Genomic DNA, 20,894 nt, shown 5'->3' on the forward strand with positions numbered 1-20,894 from the left:
CATAATTTTATATGTTTCCATAAGATCCCCCCTCAATCTTCTGAATTCCAATGAATATAATCCCAATCTACTCAGTCTCTCCTCATAAGCCAACGCCCTCAACTTCGGAATCAACCTAGTGAACCTCCTTTGCACCCCCTCGAGTGCCAATACATCCTTTCTCAAGTAAGGAGACCAAAACTGCACACTGTACTCCAGGTGTGGCCTCACCAGCACCTTGTACAGCTGCAACATAACCTCTCTGCTTTTAATCTCAATCCTTTTAGCAATGAAGGACGAAATTCCATTTGCCTTCCTAATTACTTGTTGTACCTGCAGACCTGCCTTCCGTGATTCATGCATAAGGACACCCAGGTCCCTCTGTATAGCAGCATGCTGCAACTTTTTACCATTCAAGTAATAATCCTTTTTACTATTACTCCTACCAAAATGTATGACTTCACATTTATTTACATTGTATTCCATCTGCCAGACCTTTGCCCACTCACTCAATGTATCTATGTTCCTCTGCAAAGTTTCACAGTCCTCTGCACACTTTGCTCTGCCACTCATCTTAGTGCCATCTGCAAACTTTGACACCCTACACGTGGTCCCCAACTCCAAATCATCTATATAAATTGTAAATAATTGTGGTCCCAACACTGATCCCTGAGGCACACCACTAGTCACTGACTGCCAGCTAGAATAGCACTCATTTATCCCCACTCTTTGCTTCCTGTTAGTCAACCAATCCTCTCTCCATGCTAATACTTTACGCTTAACGCCATGCATTCTTTTCTTATGCAGTAGCCTCTTGTGCGGCACCTTGTCGAAGGCCTTTTGGAAATCTAGGTACACCAGATCCACTGGGTCCCCATTGTCCACCTTGCTCGTAATGTCTTCATAGAATTCCAAAAGATTTGTCAAGCATGACCTGCCCTTCATGAACCCATGCTGCGTCTGCCCAACGGGACAATTTCTATCAAGATGCCTTGCTATTTCTTCCTTGATAATAGACTCAAGCATCTTCCCCACTGCAGACGTTAAACTAACCGGTCTATAATTCCCCATCTTTTGTCTACTTCCCTTTTTAAACAGTGGCGTCACATTTGCTGTTTTCCAATCTGCTGGGACTGCCCCAGAGTCCAGCGAATTTTGGAAAATTACCGCCAGTGCACCTGCTATTTCTCCCGCCATCTCTTTTAGTACCCTGGGATGCATTCCATGAGGGCCAGGAGACTTATCAATCCTTAGCTCCATTAGCTTACCCAACACTACCTCTTCCGTAATAATGATTGTTTTCAGGTCCTCACCAACCTTCGTCTCTTTGTCAATTACTGGCATGTTATTAGCGTCCTCCACTGTGAAGACCGATACAAAATACCTGTTCAATGCCTCGGCCATTTCATCATATCCCATAACTAAATTCCCCTTCTCATCCTCTAAGGGGCCAACGTTTACTTTAGCCACTCTTTTTCGTTTTATATATTTATAGAAACTTTTGCTATCTGTCTTTATATTCTGTGCTAGTTTTTTCTCATGTTCTATCTTATTTTTCTTTATAGCTCTTTTTGTGGTTTTCTGTTGACCTTTAAAGTTTTCCCAATCTTCTAGTTTCATGCTGTTTTTGGGCACTTTGTATGCCTTCTCTTTCAATTTGATAGCCTCCCTTATTTCTTTAGACACCCATGGCAGATTACCCCTTTTCTTGCAGTCCTTCCTTTTTACTGGAATATACTTTTGCTGAGCACTTTGAAAAATTGCTTTGAAAGTCCTCCACTGCTCGTCAACTGTCCCACCATAAAATCTTTATTTCCAGTCTACTTTAGCCAAGTCCTCCCTCATTCTATTGTAGTTCCCCTTGTTCAAGCACAGGACCCTGGTATTGGATTTTACCTTCAAACTCTCCATCTGTATTCTAAATTAAACCATACTGTGATCACTCCTTCCAAGAGGATCCCTAACTATGAGGTCATTAATTATTCCTCTCTCATTACACAGGACCAGATCTAGGATAGCTTGCTCCCTCATCGGTTCCATTGCATACTGTTCAAGAAAACTATCATGGATACACTCAACGAACTCCTCCTCAAGGCTACCCTGACCGAGCTGGTTCGACCAATCTACATGTAGATTAAAATCCCCCATGATAATTGCCGTACCATTTTTACAGGCATTAGTTATTTCTTTGTTTATTGCCCGCCCCAATGTAATGTTTTTGGTGGCCTATAGACTACGCCTATCACTGACTTTTTCCTCTTAGAATTTCTAATTTCCACCCAAATGGATTCAACCTCATTCTCCATAGAATCTATATCATCTCTCAGCACTGCCCTGATGGCATCCTTGAATATCAGAGCTACACTACCTCCCTTACCTTCCTGTCTGTCCTTCCGAATAGCCTGGTACCCTTGGATATTTAACTCCCAGTCGTGACCATCCTGTAACCCTGTCTCCGTAATGGCTACCAAATCATATTCATTCACGTTGATTTGTGCCGTTAACTCATCAACCTTGTTACGAATGCTACGAGCATTCAGGTAAAGTGCCTTTATGCTAGCTTTCTTACCCTCATGATTTCCAACATCTCTAATAATATCTCCTGAGTTATCCTTCCTTTTTGCTTCTTTCATAGTCAACATCCCAATGAGACCACCAATGAGACTTATCTGCCTGACTGATAGCTCCTCAGGACAGGAACGATTTACAGTAGGTTTAGACAATAATAGAAATAACTTTACTATCATAGTACACTTAACTTTAACGGCAGCAGAGAAATGAAAAAGTTTCTGATCTACAACTATGAAACTTAAACTGTACTCTTTCAAACCCCTCAAATACACACACAATCAAACACAATAAAGAGAGATGAAAGGCAAATGATATATCATTTATACTATATGTTGAATGAAGAATATAAATATGACAAACAAACTTCCAAAGATCAAAGTCCAGACCACAAGGTGGAAAGTTATTTTCTCACATTCCTTTTGATTTTTGCACACTGTTGTTTGTAGCCAATGGTCATTCTACCATTCAATGGGTGATGAAGTGGACCCAAGCCTTTTCTTGTTTTAGAATTCCTTCTTTCATTTTCTCCGAAAGAAAGGGATATGGATGATTTCTGGTTACAGGCTCTGGATTTTTTTTCCTTTGTTGCTGCCCTGACACTAACAGCATTTTATTTTTCAGTAGCTGCACCAACCAGATGGCTATTGACAGGGAGAATTTATTCAGCTCAAAAGATTCCTGGGGCTGTTCAGTCTCAAATCCTCCCTCTTACTACATAATAAAGCAACAGCTTAACAACACGTGCTACTTGATTTTCAAGATGCAAGGCTCTCCTTGTATTTCAGTTCTGGTTGTCCTACATTCATTTCAGTCTAAATTCCTTGAAAAAATGAAAATATATGGTCTCTTACTATGAGGTCCCATATGAAAACAAGGCAGGAACATTTTAATATAATGCAAATTTGGGGCTGATTATACAAATAAATCACATTGACAAAAAGTCTATAGTGGGGGTGTGAGAAGCAGGAATTCTCCATCATCTGGGCAACTCTTCCTACCCACATTGACCTCGATGCCAGATGTTGGCTAAGGCCAGCACAATCTCCCTTCTAGTTACCCCTCCTCATCCAATTTGCACCAACTACAGCAAGGTTGGGATGTTTAAAAGACATTAGACACCATTTAAAAGACACAATTCAATTTGCTATGACATCCAGTTGACTTTTGGGTTTCAAAGTTACTTCCCCAAAGGAAGAAACCCACTCTGTATGAAAATGCACCACAACGATATTTATCATCTCAAATCCAGCAACCAGCTTTCATGGGTTAACCTGGGTGAGAAATCTGCAAAATTATTACTGAAGGAAAAGAATAATTTGCATTTATATAGCACCCGTCACAACCTCAATGTGTCCCAATGTACTTCATAGTCAATTAAGTGCTCATAAAGTGAAGTCATTATCGTGATGTTTATAGTATGTGTTAGCTCAGAAGAAATATCCCAAGACGTAAGTTCTCCATTCCTTAATTTCCAAGATTTTGTCTTTCCTTCTTGTTTTACTCTCTGACTTTCTAACTGCATAGGTCAGAAAAGCATGATAAAGCTGGCAATTAATTGTTCAAGATGACAACGGGAAGAAAAGGCAGGAGGCTGGAACTGAGGACTATCAGATCAGCCATGATCTCATTGAATGGTGGAGCAGATTTGAATGGCTGAATGGCCTACATCACATTCTATGTCTTATGGTCCTATTCAGTGTAGAGATGCAGGAATTTAGGATGGGAATGCTAGACAGTGCAACAAATGAGGACTGTGTGTCAGTGACTTTACCACAGAGTGTTGCTATGCATCAAATGCAGGTAAATGATCCACTCCTGCTAGTTAGTTTATTGAGAAGAGGGAGCCAAGTGTGTAAATCTTTTGTAGTGATTGTAATAAAGTCAGCCAGGTGGACCTCGTAGAATAGGACTTCCCTGATTGGGACATTTAACCTGGTTCAATCAGGGAGTCCTGGCTGACAGATTTAAACAGGAGTGTCAGGGGTTCTATTCACTCTGGAAACTGTCTGTGAGCTAGCTGGGGCAACGCCATGTACTCTGCGCGTGTAAATAAAGGGGTGACTTGATGATGGGATACTAGCCTACATGGAGTTATTTAATCTCTCCTGCCAGTAGACAGCCTCTGCATCGTCAAAGACCCTGTAGTGTCTCCACACGGTCACACCTGATGACTGAACACAGCAGTTTACTGAGCTGCAGTGGATCTCCAAGTAATCTTGAGATACAATAACGATGTGAAGATGCACTGGCAGCTAACAGATTCCTGCAGTTGGTCAAATAGCACCTACTGTCTTGTGAGCCCAGCTAGGGAGAGTCCAAGATACTGCAGTGCAGTCACATATGCCTTCTTGAAACACCCTACATTGCCAGTTACTTGAAAGCCAGATGCTGACTCAGGTCAGCACAATCTTCCCTGATAGCTGTCCCTGTATATCCAATTTTCTGCACCTCTTGCTGAAGACATGGAGGACTTCTATTGTTTCATGATGATTTCTGTGGATTCATCTTCTCTTTACTCAGGCCAGAATTTCATGTGCTTTGTTAAATGAGCTTTATTAAGAATAAACTTACAATGGGTTTTATTCCCTTCAACAGTTCTTGGAACAGCCTTGCAACAGATAGACTAACACATGACTACCAAAATTATAGTTACAACATAGCTGACCTTAGAGGCGAATGAACATATTCATCAAACCTTTTCATTGTATCTCCCCTAAATATTTTCCTCGTTTCCAACATTATTAACTGAAAGCATTTTCTTAACGTTATTAACTGAAGCATTTAACTACAAAAATTACCATTTAACTATGAATATTTCCAATCCAATAGTTTTCAAGCCCACAATCTCCCCACTTCCAAGTCACTTGTTCACGGATCCAGCTGTTGTGGCAGACTCCCAATTCTCCCTAAACTGGTTTGTTGTAGAAGGGTAATGGTCATGACATGTAGGTAGATCTGGAAATGTGCAGACAGAAGCTGAAATGCAAATAGCAAGATTAGTAGCATAATCCCAGACTCTATCACACAGCAAGGATTGGTAGCATCTGGACTGTTGTACCAGCATATGTACAACACTGGTGGATGCATTGTATTTCAATTTGTTTCATCATGTCCCCAACATCTTCTTTGTAAAAAAAAGTAGACACTGAAATATCATTGATTAGAGAAGCTGCACAATCAACTAAGAGCTGCTAAGTGTCACCATTCTTCTTTGAAAACAGTATACATGGGAAATGACATTTTCAGTCTCCTATGCTGCATGCTCAATTTCAGGACAAAGAGATGAGGGAATCAAATGGAAGCCTGCAGAGTATTGATTCACCTAATTTACTTCTTCAAAAGATTGGAAGACTGTGACTTATGGAGGAATTGCTGGACCGACGCTGTGCCTTCCAATGGAAAGCTTCCAGCTGAGACTGCAAGAGCTATTCAGTGGCTTCTATGAAGTTTTCTGGATGAGAAGACAACATGAGATGAAGATTTCAATAAGCCATCTTGCTCTTATGCTAATATTTCTGTTCTGGGCCTGCTGCAAAATTCTAACAAAGTACAACACAAGCCCCAAGGAACAGATCCTCAATTTCTACTGAGGCACTTTACAGCTTCGAGGTGTCAATATTGAATTCAACAACTTCAGAAACTGACTGCATTATATCTGCACTCCATTTCTCTTACATTCTTTTCCCTTTCCTCCCCATAGCCTTGTCCTGTTCATGTCTTATTTACATTGTACTTCGTAAAGAAGAACCATTCTATCCTTTTCACATGTTAATTTACACCAATTTTACACTTTTTTTTCTTTTCCAGCACTGCTGTCAACTTCTTTGTCTTTTGCTTTGAGTCTTGACTCCCTCTGCACCAGTGTTCCTCATTCACTTCATAAACAAAATCTCCATCATCTTTCAGTTCTGAAGAAGAGTCATACCAGAGTTGAAACATTAGCTCTGTTTCTCTCTCCACAGATGCTGCCAGACCTCCTGAGTTTCTCAGGAACTGTCTCTGTTTGTTTCAGATTTCCAGCATCTGCACCATTTTGCTTTCATATGAGTTAACGATTATCAATGAATTATGACTGTTCTGACAATATAACTAGAAAACTAGGTAAGGACAAAGAATCTTCTGATCTGTCTTGCAAGACTAGAACATGTTTAAATGTTTCAGCATAGGTAGAGGACTTCTCTTCTGCAGAAGACTTGCTCCCTGTGAGTCTGCACATACTGTAAGATTACTTCAAGTTCAAACTGTTCATTGCTTGTTCATTATTGTCACCTTGTAAGCAGGAATAGAAATCACAGGCCTCAGTGCTGCTCTTGGCCTATGACCCTGGCTCCATATCTGTCCCCGTCCTCTACCATGGACCCTATACCAAGCATCGTGCCCCTTCCCTTGACTGAGAATAGCAGCCCTTTGCCCGCACCAAGCACAGCAGTTGCCTTAGAGCATTGGGCCCTGATGTTCTCCATTATCCCAGGCCCTGCTTAACCATATGTCGCATTTCCTCAAGGCCGCTACTTTGCTCTTAAACTGACATTTCTGGAGGAGGAGTTGAAGACCTATGTTCACCTTGGACTGGAAGAAAATCAAAAAAATCTTGATAGATACAAAATTTTTTTTTTGACATGTTGAACCTAGGCCAGTTAATGACTCATGTCCTGTAAAACCTAACTGGTATTGCTCCTTACTAGGAAGTTCTACAAAAATAGGCTACTAACCTTCAGACAGCACTAAGGGAGATGGACTACAAAGCTGATGAGACGTTTTGAAAAGCTGACCACTCAGTTCTTGGCAAAACCTACTCCAATCTTCTTGGTCTAGATTTTCATTGGCTGGAACAAGCTGAGGTACATCTTTGGAAAATGTTGTCCAAACATCTTGAATCAAGGTTGTTATTTCTGGAGATGTTGAGGGAATGCTTCACAAAATGAAGGGCAAATATCACTGAAGCCAAAGTCATCAACTTAAACAGAAGTCACATTGCACACAAGCCACCCAGCTCAAAAAAGGTTTGTCTGATTCCTGAAGATGTAAATAGGCTCCTTCATAACTTTAGTGTTGCTGGCAGTTGTTGCTTCAAATCAATCTAAGAGTAAAAGTTGATTGCCTCCAAGAGTCTGGATTTGATTGTTGACAGTACACTGTGTAAAGTAGTGGACAGAACTTTAATAGTGGATCCTGAATCAGCAAAAAAAAGATCAAGGTTATTGACTATTGAAGTGACTGACCAAAAATTGCAGCAAGTCCTCCAATTAACAAGGGTTTGCTGAATTTTCTTTTTCTACTGTGCTTTCTTTAAGTCCTCAAAGGGCATATTGCCCTGTGGCTGCTCAATGTTGCATCATGTCCATTCCAGTCACCTCGGAAACACCTTCTATCCTTGAGGAGTGTCTCAACCTCTGCCGTTATGCTTTATGATAATTTCATCTGCTCCTTAGGTATTCATAGTCCAGATTTCCAAGTCCTTCTTTAAACAGTCTTTTCAAACAATGTATATACATTGGGTTGTATGGCTGATAATCACAAATATCATCAAGAGTGTTGAAGATGTATTGGTAGGGTTTGCTGAATACATAGATGAGCCTGTGAGCTAAAGTATGATACAATTGTGGCCCCAGTTGTCATTGTTGTTGGGTTACATACAAGGGATTGAAAACAGGGTAGTGTCTTAGCTCCTATTCTGTTTTCTTTCTGTTTCTCTGCCCTCCTGACCTGGATTTCCCTGGCAACATAGAAGGAGCAAATCTCCAGGCATTCCTCAACATGTCAACACTGAAACCGAAGTGCAACATGGGATCAGGGAATTGCTGTACATTGATGATGCTGTAATAGTTATCCACCATCACCAAAATCACATGGACAGTTTGTCTCATCCCTGTGTCATGGACTTGCTCACCACTTGTGTCAAGATGTCAAGCCTATTAATCTTTCTGATATCCATGTGGCAGGCAGTAGGAGAGAACGAGTCACCAGGCAGCCATGGAGTCGCATCCCCCTGGTGACCTGCTCCAGGAGAAACTAACTGTGAAAATAGGCACACATATTTACTTTGCATGTCTCACGTGTCACTAGGCAGGGAACACATCTAGGTCTTAGGTAACTATCTCTAACGGTTCATCCAAACATGACAGTTGAGAACAGTGCCCAAGGTAATTTATTTGTGGTATTGCATTCTGTTCAGCTATGACTCGAGATAGGGTTATATTATATCCCTAAGCTTATTTCCTGGTTTGGTTTAAGGTCATCAGCACAAACATATTCATTTTTGAAAGACACCTTTTGCTTCCATTGTTTCACTCTATTTATAAGAACTGAAACAGTTGAACTTGCCTTAAGCTCCCAGTTATAACACAATGAAATTCAACTTCAGTGTTCTCTATCTTTGCAATTCAGTGAATTTTTTAATAAGTATTTAATAATTCAGGATTTTACATCCCTGCAATGCCCCTCTTACTGTATTTTGAAGCTTTTTTATATTTGTAATGTAGTTTTCCAGAAAGATAAATTTCCTTGTGTTCTGTTAAAGTAAATGGGTTCAACTGCTAATTGGTCAATTGTATCTTTTGCTTGTGACCGTGGAGATTGCTTACAAAATGACCAGTACGAACACTTACTTCGGGTCATGGAAATACATCAATGCCAGTGCAAATGCCAAATCAATTCCCTATTCTTCATTTATTTTTGTGATGCTTACACATATGAGATTCAAGCAAGTTACAGAGAGGCAGCAGATAAGCAAGTCCATTTCAATACCTCCTGTTGAACTGATTTACTCGTTGGTTATAAAACTTGACGTGAGAATGTTTTCTCAAAAGCAATTGTAAAACCTGATGTTATGGTACAATGTAATTAGGGCTGTTGAGTGGCGCAAAATATTCAAGTGTGAGATTCACCAGCAATAAATGGGACAGTACTGTTTACCATTTTTTAACTATTACAGATGTTCGGTGAACTTTCTGCTGAATAGCATCGAACAGAAAAGAAATTTGTTGTCACATGCATGTTTATATTCCACCCCACCATAGCGCCTACGTTAATGACCAAAGTTATACACAATAATAAAAAAAATTAAGACAGTTCATGTGTTGTTACTGCTCCTGGGCTCAGGGAAAACCGATTAAGGAATGATGGCATACCATGAAGATCCAGCCAGGATGAGACAGCCATTCCGGGATGAGACTGCCATTCCAGGACAAGACCGCCACACTGGGCCGCTGGAATACTGGGCCGGAAGCCTCTGCTGAAGAAGTCCGCCAAGCTGAGCCGAGACCACCACTCCTGGACGAGACCATGTTTTTTGTCCTTCAGGACCGCTGGAATACCTGGACGCCAAAGATGAAGAAGAACTCCACATGGGGATGAGACATCCACTTTGGGACAAGGCCGCCTGTCTCCTCCTTCTGGCAACCGGGCCAAACTGCAGACCTGGAGCCTCGGCCGAACCTGCGGGTCCAGGCTGGGGGAGTCATCCTGGGGTCTGTTCCTCACTTGTCAGGAGAATCCGGGCTGGAGTGGAGCCATGTCCGACTCATCTTGTTGTTGCTGTTGCTGCTGCCTGAGGTCTCCTCCATCACCGCCACTCTCCGGGCTTAAAAGAAAAGAAAACTGTTCACAATTGTTGCTTTCCTCCGCCAAGTGAAAATACTTGAATAAGCTATTAAATCCAAGGTCTGTTCTTTGTTCTGGTCGCTCAACATTCCTGCAAGAGCCCTTTTGTGTCAGATTACAAGCAATTCATAGGAAATTGAAAATTGAAATTTTAGGACTACTTGTAATATGCAAACAGTTTATTTAGTTGCACTTCTTTAGTGGCCAGTTGTGTGAGTGTGGGTCCGGATTTTAATGGTGAAGATCAGCCTTCCACATCGCAAACAGCTGTCCCCAAAATTTTCAGAGGTTTCAAGGCTCTGATCTGCTTGCTCTGATCTATGTCTTGAAAACAAAAAGTGCTGAAGATCACAGCAGGTCAGGCAGCATCTATGTCTTACTCAGTACAGAGGCCTCTACAGGAATTCTGTCGCAGCTAGAAGCAGCATGAAGAAACAACAAGGATCTTCAATTAATCAGATTCAAGAAATCTCGTGTTACACTGGTCAGAGTTTTATATCCAAAATTTTGGCTGGGATGAAGGTATGAAAAATCTGATTCCTGTCTGCATCCAGCCCACCCATTTACAGCTTTACCAGAGGGTGTAAGGAGGCTGGATAGATACAACGAAGTGATGATGTAATGGTTACACCATTAGATTGGTCACCCAGAAGCCCAGTCTAACACTCTGGGGTAATAGGTTCAAATCCTACCATTAAAGATGGTGTTGAGTGTCACTATCATTCTATTTTTCAACTTTCACTATGACCTGCCAAGATTCCAGAACATCAAGGAACCCCACAGATTCATTGAGCTGATGACTTGATTGATCAAGAAGGCAGATGTTTTTACACTGTCAATAAATCCACCATGAAGTGCTTGCTTGAGGAGCATCAATTTCTCTCTGGAACCCCAACACCTTCCCAATCCTCTGAACCTCTCTCCTCCTTGACACCAGGCCACAAGGCCTCCCCATTGAACCCAAATCCCCCACTTCCTCCAATTAACCCACACCTAGCCAAGTTGCCAATGCCCCTTCTAATTTATCAGCCCCAACCTTTAGGTTCCAACCTCACTCTAAGCCATTGTCCTTCTCCAAATCCCGCTGAGCATACAAACCCCGTGTCCCAACTTCTGCTCTATCACCAGCCCAGGCTACAATACTTTTCCCCCGACTCCCTGCTTTGCAATTTCCAATCTAGGTCCTGACCACCCAGCAGGCTTCCTTCCAAAGCTATTCGTTCTTCCGAACCTCCGCACAACTCCAGCCTTCAGTTGTGTTCCCATCATGATAAATGGGATCAGGAGTCCACTCAGTTGGATGTTCTTCAACCCACGTCCTGCTCATCATATTATAGCCATGATTGCTGATTATCTTGCAGTTATTTTCATCACACTTTTGCCCTTGGAATATTTATTTAATTACCCTTCAATAGCAGTGATATATAAGGCAATGGATCATTTATTTTAAAAGCCAAAAGAACTGCGGATGCTGTAAATCAGGAACAAAAACAAAGTTGCCGGAAGACCTCAGCAGGTCTGGCAACATCTGTGAAGGAAAAAAGCAGAGTTAACGTTTCAGGTCTGGTGACCCTTCCTCAGAACCCCGTTTATTTTGTCATACTGCACTTATTTGTTGATAAGGTATAGGCATCACTCCCAATGTCGGCATTTTATGCAAATCCCTAGTTGCCTTTAAGAGGTTGATGATGAGCTACTTTTATGTACTGCAGCAGGCAATATAGTGAAGGTACACCCACAGTCCTGTTAAGAAGGAAATTCCAGGACTTGGACCAAGTGACAGTGATACAGTGCCAGTTAGGATAGTGTGCTTTGGAGGGGACTTTGGAGATGATGTTGTACCCAAGTGCCTATTGCCTTTGTTTTTCTGATGTTATTGCTGTGCATTTGAAAGGTGCTGTCAAAGGAAGCTTGATGAGTTGCTACAGTGAATCTTCACTGTGTGTGGACATGGAGGAAGTGGATGTTTAAGATGATAGACAGACTGTCAATCAAATGGCTTATTTTGTCCTGGGTATTGTCGAACCTCTAAAGTGTTGTTGGGGCTGCATGCATCCAGAAACGGGGGGAGTATTCTGTCATATTCCTGACTTGCGTCTTGCAGGTATTACAATGGTTTGAAGAAGTTTGGAGATCAGTCTGTCATTACAGAATACGCAGCCTCTGACCTGCTCTTATAGCCATAGTATCAATGTAGCTTGTCCCGTTAAGTTTCTTGTTAATGGTAACCTCCAAGATATTGATGGTGGGAGATTCAGCTTTGGCAATGGTGGTGAATGTGATGTGACGAAGGTGCTTAGGATGGCTCTTGTTTGAGGTCAGACTATTGGACAGATTGTAAGAGCAAGCAAATAATTTCTGAAAAAAAAACTAAGGAGAGAATAGAGTATGAGAGAATGCTAGCTAATAATATAAAAACAGATGGTAAGAGTTTCTATGAGTCTTTGAATAAGAAAAGAATAAGTAAAGCTCCTGTTAGTCCATCAGAGAATGAGACTGTGGAATTGGTAATTGATAAAACCAACAAATGGTGGAGGTGAAGAACAGGTATTTGTTTCACTGTACAAGATGAGAAAACTTAACAAACAAACTTAAAACTCAAGAGGCATTTGATAAAGTGCCACGTCAAATGTTACCACATTAAATAAATTCTCATGGTGCGAGGGTAACTTATTAAAATGGATAGAGGATTGATCAGCTAACAAGAAGCAGGATAATGGGGTCATTGTTGAGTTGTGAGACTCCAACTAGGGACCAGCAATGGATCAGTGATTGGGCCTCAAGTCCTTATAATTCATATCAATGACAATGTGGGGACTGAATGTATGATAGCTAAATTTGTCATTGACACAAAAATAGGTAAACAAGTAAGCAATCAATAGGAGGTGGAGAGTTGAAAAAGAGACACCAATTGATCAGGTAGGCAAAAATTTGATAGATAGAGCATCATGTGGTAAAATGCATATTTGTCTATTTTGGCAAGAAGAATAAAAAAGTAGTATACTATTTAAATGGATGGATAATGCAAATATGGAGGTACAGAGGGATCTGGGTATCCTTACACACCAATCTTGAAAGGTTAGCTTGTAGGTATAGGAAGTGATTAGGAGGACAAATGGAATGTTGGTGTTTATTGCAAGAGTAATGAAACGTAAAAGTTGGTTGATTTTACTGCAGCTGTACAGGACATTGGTGCGATACAATTTTGTTCTCCTTATCTGAACAAAATGATTTAATTGTGTTAGAAGCAGTTCAGAGAAGGTTCACCTAATTCATTTCTGGGATGAAGGGGTTGTCTTCAAAACAGAAGTTGGGCGTTTAGCCATTGGAGTTTAAAGAATGAGGGGTCACCTTAATCCACATTCACTAGCTGCTACTTCTTCAGTTGGTGATGCTTGGAAGCAAAGTGCAGGGCCTAACTGACAATTACTTACAACATGTGAGTTATAAAGGCATGGTCTGTGTTTGCTTGGATCCCTCTTGCTAGGCAACAGTATGGTGTGTTTTTAATCTCTTCTTGTTTATTGCAATTATCTACTAACTCCTGTCTCTTCATTTCAAATGTTGTAAAACTTCATTAAATTTGCAGGTATGCAAACAGACATTCAAACCTCTCATCACCAATGAAAAAAACTCTAAAATAAAATGTCTCTCCCTTCTGAACACAATGACTACAAAATATAAATTAAACTTAAAATTATACATTGCTTCTAACAAGTTTAAATCTCAATGTAAATAAACACTGTTGCTGATGGAACTTGAAAGAGAGTCTACTCACAATGCATGGCCAACTAACTATCATTTATTTGGCTAATTCTGATCGAAATTACTTCTTAAAAAAACTTCATTGACAGGATGTTAGGAGCACTGGCTAAACCAGAATTCATTGCTCATCCCAAGATGCCCTTGAGAAGGCAGTACTGAGCTGTCTTCTTGAATCACTGCAGGCCATGTGATGTGGGTAGACCCACATTTGGGAGAGGGTTCTAGGATTTTAACCCAGCAGCAATGACAGAATGGCAATATAATTCCAACCCAAGATGTTATGTGGTTTTGAGGGGAACTTGAAGGTGGTGGTGTTCCTATGTATTTGCTCCCTTGTCCTTCTAGGTAGTAGTGGATTACAATTTTGAAAGTTACTGTTTTAGGAGCCTTGTTGAATTGTAGTAGCAATGCAACTTGTAGATGGTGCACACTGCTACCATTGCTGGTGGAGGAATGAATGTTGAAAGTGCTACTGTGGTGCCAATCAAGTGAGTTACTTTGTTCTGGATTGCGTTGAGCATCTTGATGTTTGTTGAAGCTGCACTCAGTAAGGTCAGTGGGGAGTATTCCATCACATTCCTGAGTTGTGCATTGTAGATAGTAGACATGCTTTGAGGAGACACGAGGTGAGTTATTCACAGAAGAGCTACCAGCCTCTGTTGTGCTCTTGTAGCCACAATATTTTTGTGGCTGGTCCAATCCAGTTGCAGGTCAATGGTAACTCCCAGAATGTTGGGGATTCAATAAGGATAGTGCCATTGAATGTGAAAGATCGATCATTTGACATTCTTGTTGGAGTTGGCCATTGCCTGGAACTTGTTGACACAAAGTTTACTGGCCACTTATCAACCCAAACATGAATGCTGTCTATCATTGCCACTTCTCCAGTGTCCTTTCAGTTGTCTGTCTGCCAGCCAAATCCTGCTGCCACTCATGCCACCAAGAAAGTGGAGTTCAAAACTCAGCTTTCTAGGGTTAGAGTTGGTCGTGGTCATCCTGCAAGGCCAGCTGCTCTGTCCCCCATGAAAGTCAATAATCTTGTACCAGCATGCTATCGTCAATAAGTAGCACTGCATAAAACATAGGTAAAGGCACCAGGCTCCTATGTAGTGTACAACGGTGATAAGTTGACGTTTATATGGAGTATTGAATAGTTTGGTATCCAAACTTGGTGTGGAATGTGTACTTTCCACTGAGTTTTTTACTTCAACATCATGGCCAAGGGAACATCATGATGGTCAGTGACAGAGTGAAGATGAGGTGTTGGTGAATGGGCACTGGCATAGAATTCACTGGTGCTTCAATCAGATACATCACAGAGTGAAGGTAAATCCCCTTCCTCCTCTCCTTCATTCTCCACCTCTTATCCTCATCCTTATCAGGTTGGCAAGTATTGGTCCCCCCTAAAGGTGAGTTTATTGAGTATGGACCAGGCCACAAAAAAACTTCAACATCACTCTATTAAATAATATAGGACTTCAGAATACTTCAGGCAGCAGAAACATTGTTTAACCATTCAACAGTCTGCACTATCATCTCTTATTTATCAAATATTTGGCCATCAAATGTAAGAGTCAGTCCTCTTGCCTATGACTTAAGCAGAATCTTCTTCATTTGTAAAGTCAGAGAGAAAAGAACCCATTCGCTATCTCCAGTTGTTGTTGTTGCCAGTTCATATTTGTTTCTTCTGCTGCTCAAAAGCAGCTGCTGAAATAGGATTCATTTGTGTATTCCAAGTTTGGTCCTATTGTCTATCCAAGCTGGGATACTCTGACAGAAACCTTTCATGTCCAATATGAATTGCTTATCAGACATGTGTAAATTGAAACAGGGATTCAAGTTCCTTGACAACTGATTCAGTTTCAACAACTTTCGGTTAAAAGGTCAGATGGTTTTGTTTATCCCATGTTGGTGTCATGAACTTGCTTCAATCTATGGCTGGTGAAAGTATTTGCCGTTTTGAAATCATTTTAGTCCATGGATGGTCTCAATTATTAAAATCAGACAATGGAATTTGAACATTGACAGGTCATATTTTACCACTTCTATGACAATGTGGAGCTGATTTCTGTGAATTTCCATTGATGCGATATTAAAATAAGAATGTCTGTCATGTTGGGCAGGAATATTTCAAGCCAACTTAGAGGAAAATAACATATGATGCATAATAGGTGGATATTTGGAGGGAGAAATCTCCACTTGATTTTGTGATTATCGAAGACCTCTGCGTTCATCAAAGCTGGCCAGAAAAATTAAATGGGCATCCTTTAACTTTAGCCCTTATTATCACAAAACACCTTTATTAATAATGAACTCTAGCACAGCAAATCTAAGACAACCCATGGAATTATACAATCTTTCTTTGATTGTTACGAAACATTGGCTATTAATTTTCTTTACACTTTTCTTCAGTAACAGAATATCATGACCTGAAACCATGCACTTTTTCCACTTCTGAGGTTAAGCTATGGCTCTAAAAGAGAAAAGGTCAGAAGGTAAAGACTCTTCACACAGAACCTGTCTCCCTCTCATCCTGCCTGCTTCCTACTGGGCCACAGAAAGTCTGAGACGGCACCTTCCTGCGCTGTAACAAAAGATGATACACTTAAAATTTAATAAGGCTTCAGAACAGTCAAAGATGGCAATATACAACTTTACGAGGCTGTTCTTCTGCCATGGACCTTGCTAAGTGAAACATTTTTTTTCTTTATTCATTCACGGGATGGGGGCATCGCTGACTAGGCAGCATTTATTGCCCATCCCTAATTACCCAGAGGGCAGAAGAGTCAACCACATTGCTGTGGGTCTGAAGTCACATGTAGGCCAAACCAGGTAAGGATGACAGTTTCGTTCCCTAAAGGACATTAGTGAACCAGATGGGTTTTTCCTAACAATCGACAGTGGATTCACAGTCACCATTAGATTTTTAATTCCAGATATTTTATTGAATTCAAATTCCACCATCTGCCGTGGCAGGATTCGAACCTGGGTCCCCAGAATGTTACAGAGATAGTAGGAACTGCCGATGCTAGAGAATCTGAGATAACAAGGTGTAGAGCTGGATGAACACAGCAGATCAAGCAGCATTTAAGGAGCAGGAAGGCTGACGTTTCGGGTCCAGACCCTTCTTCAGAAAATGACCATCCATGGACTGAAATGATTTCAAAACGGCAAATACTTTCACCTAGCCATAGATTGAAGCAAGTTCATGACACCAACATGGGATACACCTTGTTATCCCCAGAATGTTGCCTGGTCTCTGGATTAATAGTCCAGCGATAATACCACTAGGCCATTGCCTCCCCCATAGTTTGCTGGACAATCCGTATCATGATTATATTCCTTTACATAGAGTAGCCATTGCTAAATCTAATTGTATGTCATCTTCATTAGTAGACAGTATTTCCATTAAATGACAAGATCTCTTCATTTCTGACAGTGCATTCCCATTTTGCTATCCTGATTTCATCAAATATATACAGACATATGAATTGGGAGTAATCAGATCATGGAGCTTCTTGAGCTTCCTGTACCATTTGATATGATCAAGGCTGACATGAGTGTGGCTTTTATTTTCCTTTTACTTTACATAAAAGTATATGTTTACTTCATTTTCCCTTTGATTCCTTTATAAATAAAGAATCTATCTAATTCAGCCATTCAAAATTTCAATTACCCTGCCTCCGCCACTCTCTGCAGCAGTGAATTCCATAAGCATATGTCCCTCTGAGAAGTAAAATATGCAATCTCCTCACCTTCATTTTAAATGGGAGACAACTCATTGATAAAACCCATCCTATGGTACTATTCTGTTCCATAAGACAAAACTTCTTTTCAGAATTCACTCTGTTAAGATCCTCAGGACCTTCTATGTTTCAATAAGATCATGTCTAAACTCCAATGAATACAGGTCCAAGTTAACCAAACGCTCATCAGAAAATAATCCCAGGTATCCTAATTAATTCTAAATAATCCTAATCCCAGGAATCAGATGGGTGAACCTCCTCCGACCCACATCTAATGCAATTATGTCTTTTTATTAAAAGAAGAGACCAAAATAGTACATAATTATCTTTAGCTAAAAAAAATCAGGGGTTGCCTGTTTGAAACAGAATTGAGGCAAACTATTTTCTGTAAGAGGGTCATGGATCTTTGAAACTATCTCCCTGAAAAAATGGTGGAAGCAGATTGCTTGAATATTTTTAAGACAGAGGCAGATGGATTATTGTTAAGCAACGGGCTGAAAGGTTAACATGAGTAGGTGGGAATTAAATCTGCTATAATCTTATGTAATGGTGGAGTCAGCTCAAGGGGCTGAATGGCCTACTCCTGTTCCTAATTCATACACTCATATATATGCAAGGGAGCACACTTGGAATGTTATTTTCAATATATAAATTGTCTGTTCGTAGTATGGCAGAGCCACCTTTATTGATTGGAGTGCTTTCTACATTAAATGGGACTGCATCTTCATTTATGCAATGCTTTCACTATTCGAAGAAAGTTCCGTTTTGACTTCATCATTGTAGCATCTTCCTTTACAGAGTGATATCTTCATTGAATGATAATGCCATTTTTGTCTTTAGTGATTGTTATCTTTAATTGAATCTGAATGTCATATTCATTTATACCTCTTAGCATCCAAGCAGAAGTTTTCCAATGTAAATGAATTAAGTGTTTTTTAAATGCAACACCGAATTACACAAAGAAAAAATCAAAACTCTTAAAGAAACTTAGCTAATCAGATTAAAATGGTTTACCCATGCTTGATGATACACTCTAACCTACCACCTCCCTGGTTCCATCTGCAGTGTACAAGTGAACATCGTGTGCTCCCCTCCAGGAGACGTGGGCTTGGTCTTAGCCATGGAAGAAAGGCAGGTAATCATGTCGATAGAGGCCCTGCAATCTTATCACTTCTCTCCACAGTGAGGGTCCAAATATCAGGACCGTGGAAATGTGAAGGCAGGAATTGAGGATCACACCGCTCAGATAATGGAAAAGGAGCTGCGATCTCCTACCTCTGACATTGGCTCCTCCAGGCCACAGAAATTACAGGTGGCACAAGAGTTTATAGAGTGCTGTCTTCCTATAATTGTAGTGGTACTTTATTGTGTGTGGGTGCCCTGAACTAAGAAACATGTCCTTTCATAGTTTGGGTGCATTATTCGTTGTATAGGTGCATCCTCTTTATTTATGGAATACTTTTTCAATAAATGTGCCTTTAACTTTGGCATATGGAGTGCTGTCTTCACAGTATGAGGATGCCATCTTCATCTATGCATATTCTCTTTATTCAATGAGAATACCATCTTCATTGATTGCAGTACCATCTTCATTTATTTTACTGAATGGAAATAACCTCTTTAGCACTCTATAGGATTCCGAAGTTTATTGATGGATAATTGTTGTCACCGCGTGCGTGTGCTTTCTTCACTTGATGTGAACTGCTCCTTCATTGAATTGAGTATTATCTTCAATTGTGGAAAGTTATTTTAATTGAATGGTAACACCGTCTTAATTTATCAGTGCACCATTTCACTGAAATGAAAGCACCATCTTCATTGAATTAAAGTGTCATCTTCACTTAGTGAGAGGTTGCTTAATTGAATGGGAGTATGGGGCCATCCTGTTCATTTGTGGAGTGTTATCTTCGTTTGCAGAGCAGTTGGTTTCATTTTTAAGAGTGCTCTCTTCATTTATGAAATGCTGTTACCGTTGTTTTGGAGCACTAATTTCATTTGCTGAGGTTATCTGCTTGTTGTAGGGGTCCCCACTCATGGTGTGATATCCTTTTTTGCGGAGTGTCACCTTTTTTGTGTCAGATTTCGTTGGCTGAATGAATCCCTTTGATGATGGTGCCGTAGAATCATAGAATGCTACAGCACAGAAGGAGGCATTTAAGTTATAGTGCCAGTGCTGGCTCTTTGAATAATTAAAGCCAGTGGAAAAACTGTTGAAAAATGTATAGGTTCCTCTAGTTAGCCATCCTCACAGTGGTAATTGGTAAAGAACTAGAGATTTCCGAGTTTGAGGTCCTGACCTACGATTAATAAATAATGCTCTGGGTTAATGGAAATCCCTCCAAGGATACTTGGCCTGGAAAGTTGGAGTTCTACCTGCAGTTTTATGGTTTTAGTTTTTGACTTTTAAAAACCGCATCAGCAATAAATCATAAAATTTGAAGTATGCAAAGGTGTATCACTGCAGCAGTTATGATCTGGAGTATTCTTACATTAAATGGCTTAAAAACATTACGTAGAACCAACAGCTTCCTTGGGAATGATTTTTAACCAGCATTACCATTTCGCTACTAATCCCTTTTTAATAAGTCATAAGGTAAGCAGCAACGCAAAATTGTTAACCTGAACTAGACTCAGTTCAAAATACAATAAAAGCAGATGACAATGCACCTTCCTTCATTTCTGCTCTCATATTATCAGCAATGATGCCCAAATAAGGACCAAAAAGACATCAGATACATCAGCAAAGGAAATGGTTCTATTAGAGTCAAAGGTAGGGGAAGTTATTGTGTGAAATAGTTGGAGTAATGGGTGCAAATCAGTCTTGAGTTTCACTCCAGGGAGAACACTGTCACTGAGGAAGCTCTAGACACCATTGACAGCCATGTTAAAATGGAGCTGAGTTCATTGTAAAACAGGGCTGAGTCAATATGGCTTCATGAGGGCAGGTCATGACTGACAAGGAGAGACATTTGATCTATTTGGATTCCCAAGGCCTTTGACAACATGCCACACAGGAGGCTGCTAAGTAAAGTAAGAGCCCACAGTGTTAGGGGCAAGGTATTGGCGTGGACACAGGATTGGTTGACTGGGAGAAGGCAAAGAGTAGACATAAAGGTGTCTTTTCAGGATGTGATGACTAGTGAAGTTCCACGGGGGCCCATGTTGAGACCACAATTGTTCACGTTATACATTAATGAACAAAGGAACTGAGGGGATTTTTGCTAAGTTTGC

The sequence above is a fragment of the Rhincodon typus genome, chromosome 20, assembly GCF_021869965.1.
Source record: "Rhincodon typus isolate 14 chromosome 20, sRhiTyp1.1, whole genome shotgun sequence".
NCBI lineage: Eukaryota > Metazoa > Chordata > Chondrichthyes > Orectolobiformes > Rhincodontidae > Rhincodon > Rhincodon typus.